The sequence below is a fragment of the Pan paniscus genome, chromosome 5 (genome assembly GCF_029289425.2).
Source record: "Pan paniscus chromosome 5, NHGRI_mPanPan1-v2.0_pri, whole genome shotgun sequence".
NCBI classification, from domain to species: Eukaryota; Metazoa; Chordata; class Mammalia; order Primates; family Hominidae; genus Pan; species Pan paniscus.
In genome coordinates this window covers 60697141-60703397 of record NC_073254.2, presented here as the reverse complement: position 1 = coordinate 60703397, position 6257 = coordinate 60697141, and the positions used below count along the sequence as shown (strand labels likewise).

The window sequence follows — 6257 nt, the reverse complement described above, 5'->3', positions numbered from 1 at the left end:
CCTGAATGTTTCTTTTCTATTACCTCCTGCTTTTTCTTTTTTTCTTTCTTTCTTTTTTTGAGACAGGGTCTCACTCTTTCACCCAGCCTGGAGTCCAGTGGCATGATCACGGCTTACTGCAACCTCAACCTTCCCAGGCTCAGGTTATACTTCTCTCTCAGCCTCCCAAGTACCTGGGACTACAAGCATATGCCAACATCATTGGCTAATTTTTGTATTTTTTGCAGAGATGGGGTTTCTCCATGTTGTCCAGGCTGGTCTCGAACTCCTATGTTCAAGTGATCTTCCTGTCTTGGTCTCCCAGAATGCTGGGATTACAGGCATGAGCCACTGTGCCTGGCACCACCTGCTCTTGTTTTATGAATACAATATCTTCTTTTATCACTCTGAAGATAATATTTTTGTTCATTTTTTTCTTATTTCCTTTGCATTCTTTTTTCCTATTTCCTTTTTTCTTTCTTTGTTTCTTTCTTCCTTTCTCATTCTTTCTCTTTCTCAGCTCTATCTCTCTCTTCCTGTTTGAACAGTGGTTCTTAATATGAAGAGATTTTAGTCCTGAGGGCAATGTCTGGAGATGTATTTTGTTGTCTGTCACAACTGGGAATTTGCACTACTGGGATCCAGTATGTAGAGGCCAGGGATACTGCTAAATATCTTACAGTGCACAGCACAACAAGGATTATCCAGCCCCAAATATTAGTAGTGTTGAGATTAGTAAAACCTTGTTTAGAGGCTTTTCTCAAATGTCTTAGTGTCCTTGATTCCTTGCTTATATTTTAGGGAAACACTGAAAAGTGTGATTGGATTGATTGTGTGATTATGAGTGGAGCTTGTTGACTGAATTTCACGGTGGGTTGATCTGGATATGCAGTTTCACTGTGGGACTTCTAACTCTATGTTTATAGCTTTTCTCTGTGGCTAATCAGTTTATTCAGAGAAGAGGCATTCAATCTCCTGCCTGGAGAGTTTAAGTCTAGTGGCCAATATTCTAGGAGCTTACAGAAAAGGGAGCCACCCAGTACATAGAGTGTCTTCAGTACAGTCTCATACCCACCTCAGCTGTAGCTGGCATCCCTGGTACCCAATTCTTCCTAGTTTGGTCTCTCCAGGGAATCTGGCCTCTAGTCATCTTCTCAGGTGGAAAGGGGATGGGAGAGTGATCTAGGATTCTAGTTGTCTTTTATTCTCTATGTCAAACAATCTATTTTTAGTCCTACCCTCACCCCACTTTCAGAGTTACCTGGCACCTAAAATTACTGAGCTTCTTTCCTTTGCATCATCCCCCTGGGTTGCCTCCTGAGGAGGCTGATGCAAAGAAACCTGCTTAGATTTCAGCTGTCTCTAATCTGTGAAGTAAGCAACAAACTTTCTTCAGCGTTCTAGCTTCCAAAATGTTGTTGCAATTCTTCCTGTCCTTGTGGGCTTATAACATTCTTCCTTTTTCTAACAAGGTTTTGAAGAGAGTAAAAATAAACTATGAGTTTAATTGACCATGTGCAGCCAGAAATCTGAATGACTTTCTTTCATAGTCATTTTCTTCACTAGAAATATCATTGATTATCCCCTAGACTGCCTGAGGACTCAGAGTCCTCTTGAAAGAAACATTCTACTTCATACTCATTCATACCCTCTCATCTCAATGTATGAAAATTGAATTCATACAATTCCTGAAAAGAGACTTGCAGTTCTTCTCTCAATGGGATGTGTCACAATAAGAAATGTGTCAGAGATGAGACAAGCAAATGTAGATGTTATATCTCTATCAGTTTCCCATAAATGGTAACAGTGCTGGGAGAAAGTTTTCTAACAGCCTATACTTTTCTCAAGGCCTTACAGGTGACATCCTTTAGAACAGTAATCTACCCTGGCCTACAGAAGTATATTATCTATTTTGTTGTTTTGTTACAACTCATAATCCCTAGATAGCTCTCATTCGGGCCTTTGGCTAGACCACGGCTATCTACTGGTAGTGCCAAGGCAACATGTTGAAAAGATAACATCAAGGAAAAGAAACCAGAGAAAAGTTAGCATCTAGCTCTGTTCACTTAAGGAATATCAACTAATATTTCTATTAACTATTTTGTTCCCCGTGTTGTCCTTTACATGAATTTTTCCTCAGTTAAACCTCAAGACCATCTCATAAAGTTGATTCTTATTAGTATTTCTTCATTTTTAAGATGAGGAAGCCTAGATGAGCAAAAGTTAAATAAATAGCTTAAAGCTTCAACGTCAGGTAGTCTGAGTCCAGAGCCTACAGTTTTCAACACTGCACTGCACCCCACATTTGGACAAGAAGAAAGGGTAGAGTGGCCATAGCTACAGCCAGCCTGTACATTGTCATCGTGCCTCAGGGTTTATAAAATTCTGTCACCCATGTTGTAGTATTTGAACTCATTTAACACCACAGGAAGCTAGCTAATGTCAAGAGTGAAGTACCCTACACCAGAGAGCTTGGCAGAAATAAAACAAAGAGTGAAATCTCCGGGAGGCTGAAAGGAGTGCTTAGGCATTGCTGTTCACTCCTGTCCTTGTATGAGCCTTAGCCCTGCTGTGTCTGTTACCAGCACAGTGATTTCCACCATAGCACACAGTCTCAGTCTCGGTTTGTGTGGAACATTGTTTCTGTTCCTGGAACAGTGGGCAGATCTTGCCAGGAGTGGCGTGCTCAGGTAAGTTGAGTTGGGATCCTTGCTGGCTCTCCTTGCCATGCTTTGTTTCTGAAATTGTACAGTGGATGGTAGCATTGGGATCCTTGATTCATAGATCCACAGGCAGAAAGAAACATGAGAAATACTAGAGCTCAGTGTCCTATGCTCAGACAGGGCTGTATCAGACCTATTCAGGCCCAGAGATAGCTAACCTACCAGTCATAAATACTGGAGGAAAATCTTAACAAAATAACTGAGGTGTAAAAATGCAGATGTGTAAAATGTGGGTCACTTTTTTTTTTGGAGACACGGTCTCACTCTGTTGCCCAGGCTGGAGTGCAGAGGCTCACTGCAGCCTCAACCTCCTGAGCTCAGGTGATCCTCCCACCTCAGCCTCCCAAGTAGCTGGGACCACAGGTGCATGCCACTGTGCCTGGCTAATTTTTGTATTTTTTGTACAGAGGGTTTCACCATATTGCCCAGGCTGGTCTTGAACTCCTGGGCTCAAGCGATGTGCCTACCTCAGCCTCCCATAGTGCTAGGATCAAGATTAAGGAGTGACTGGGCAAGTCCAAGCAGCTAGCCAGCCTTGGGTTCTGCAGGTATGGCTGTGATTTTATGCCATTGGTTCTGGTGGTCGTCTTCTACAGGTTAAATATCAATAGGGACAATTCTGGGTCCTATGGTTGTCTAAGGACAGCAGCAAAGATTCAAGGAATCTCTGGTGGTTGTCAGCCCAATTCAGGAAGATCAGGTCGGGGGGATTCTAAGAACATGGAAACCCCCCATCCCCTTCTCTGCTTCTGGGGACAGGTTGCCTGTCATTACCCACTGGGCCTTTCCTTCCCTGCCCTTTTTTCCTCTCTCTTTCCTGTACCCTTGAAGATAAAAATTGGAGCCTGCTTTTTAAGATAAAAGTTGGAGGACTTTTCCAACCCTGACAGACTGGTAGGACAGAAACAACTGGTTCAGGAGCCCTTGCCAGCCTCTAGAGAAATCCCAGAACACACAGCCCTGGCACATTAATACCCTGCACAGATCAGAGACTGCTGGCCACGCAGACTTACAAAGCCACAGACTTGTCTTCCACAAGCACATTCTTACCTCAGCCATGAAGTGACCAAGCCACGTGTACTAAGGGGTGAAATCAAAGATATGTACAGGGTACTAAACAAATACCAAGGGCAACAGTTATCTGGAATACAAAGTCAAAATCAGCAACAAGTTCTATGCTCCAGTGCTGATATCAGATACAAGCTTCAAGGACAGTTTCTTTTCAAAGGCTTATTCCAGTATCGTGAGGCTAGCATGAGGTATATGCATTTGCCAGGGGCAAATTTATACTTCTGAATTAACCCATGCAGCAAATGCTATGCATCTGCTGGCAGTCCATTTGCGGTGGATGATGGAGGGGCCCGACTCGTTGTACTCCTGCTTGCTAATCCACATCTGCTGGAAGGTGGACAGTGAGGCCAGGATGGAGCCACCGATCCACACAAAGTACTTGCACTCTGGGGGCACGATATCTTGATCTTCATGGTGCTGGATGCCAGGGCAGTGATCTCCTTCTGCATCCTATTGGGGATGCCAGGGTACATGGTGGTGACACCAGACAGCACTGTGTTGGCGTACAGGTCTTTGGGGATGTCCATATCACACTTCATGATGGAGTTGAAGGTACTTTCATGGATGCCACAGGATTCCATGCCCAGGAAGGAAGGCTGGAACAGTGCCTCGGACACCGGAACCGCTCATTGCTAATAATGATGGCCTGGCTGTCAGGCAGCTCGTAGCTCTTCTCCAGGGAGGAGGAGGATGCAGCAGTGGCCATCTCCTACTCGAAGTCCAGAGCGACATAGCATAGCTTCTCTTTGATGTTGCGCACGATTTTCCACTTGGCCATGGTGTTGAAGCTATAGCTGCACTAGGTAGGGATCTTCATGAGGTAGTCAGTAAGGTCCTGGCCAGCCAGGTCCAGATGCAAGACGGTGTGAGGGAGGGTGTGGCCCTCGTAGATGGGCACTGTGTGGGTGACCCCATCTCCAGAGTCCATGACAATGCCAGTGGTGCAACCAGAGCTGTGGAGGGTCAGCACGGCCTGAATGGCCACGTACATGGCCTGGGTGTTGAAGGTCTTAAACATGATCTGAGTCATCTTCTCCCTATTGGCCCTGGGGTTTAGCAGGGCCTCGGTCAGCAGCACCACCTGCTCCTCCAGGGCCACGCACAGCTCGTTGTAGAAAACATGGTGCCAGATCTTCTCCATGTTGTCCCAGTTTGTGACGATGCCATGCTTGATGGGGTACTTCAGGGTCAGGATGCCGCACTTGCTCTGGGCCTGGTCGCCCAAGTAGGAGTCCTTCTGGCCCATGCCCACCATCACGCCCTGGTGCCGGGGGTGCCCGATGATGGAGGGGAACATGGCTCGGAGGGCATTGTCCCAGCAAAGCTGCTTTTCACATGCCGGAGCCATTGTCAATGAAGAGCGCGGGGATCTCTTCTTCCATTGCCACTGGCAGAGGAGCACGCAGCAGCGGGAGGACATGGTGCATGTGCTGGTGGCGATGACTGAGCATCTTTATAAATCTTATCATAAAACTGAAAAATATTTTATACAACACTACATAAAAACTTTCTACCTCTTATGGAAAAAAAAATGCCTCGTTACCTGATCTGTTCTCAGCAATTTCCTCAATCTCAGAGCATCAGAGAGAAGAGACCATCGTTCATTCATTCAACAAACATTTACTGAGGGTCTACTATGTGCCTGTGCCAGGCACTGTAACAGGCCTTGGAAAGATAAGACAGCTCAGTGAAAAACACAGCCCAAGTCCCTGCCCTTACTGAGCTTACATTTTATAGGCATTTAGTGGTTAGGAAATACTACAGACTGAATTATATCCACCTCCAACCCCAAATTCATATGTTGAAGCCATAACCCCCAATGGGACTATATGTGGAGACAGGGCCTTTTGGTAGGTAATTAATGCTAAATGGGGTCATAAGGGTGGGGCCTTAACCCAGTAGAACTGGTGTCCTTATAAGAAGAGAAAGAGGCTGGGTGCTGGTGGCTCACACCTGTAATCCCAGCACTTTGGGAGGCTGAGGTGGACAGATCGCAATGTCAGGAGATCAAGACCATCCTGGCTAACACGGTGAAACCTTGTCTCTACTAAAAATACAAAAAATTAACCAGACATGGTCGTGGGCACCTGTAGTCCCAGCTACTAGGGAGGCAGAGGCAGGAGAATGGTGTGAACCCAGGAGGCAGAGGTTGTAGTGAGCTGAGATCCCGCCACTGCACTCCAGCCTGGGTGACACAGCGAGACTCCTTCTCAAAAAAAAAAAAAAAGAAGAAGAAGAAAAGAGATGCCAGAGACTGCTCTCTTTCCACATACACAGAGAGAAAAGGCCGTGTGAGGAAACAGCTAGGAAGCAGCCTCTGGAAAGCCAGGAAGACAGGCTTCACTGGAGCCTCGCCCTGAAGGCACCTTGATCTTGGACTTCTCACCACCAGAACTGCAAGAAAGTAAATTTTTGTCTTGCATAATACCTAGACTGTGGTGTTTTATTATGAAAGCCTGAGTAGATTAATGTAAAAAGTGTCAA

General features: G+C 45.6%; 1 pseudogene; it reads right to left on the bottom strand.

Moving 5' to 3' along the window:
• Positions 1-3986: 3986 nt before the first annotated feature.
• On the bottom strand, positions 3987-5155 carry LOC100969169 (actin, clone 302-like; annotated as a pseudogene).
• Between the last annotated feature and the right edge of the window lie 1102 nt (positions 5156-6257).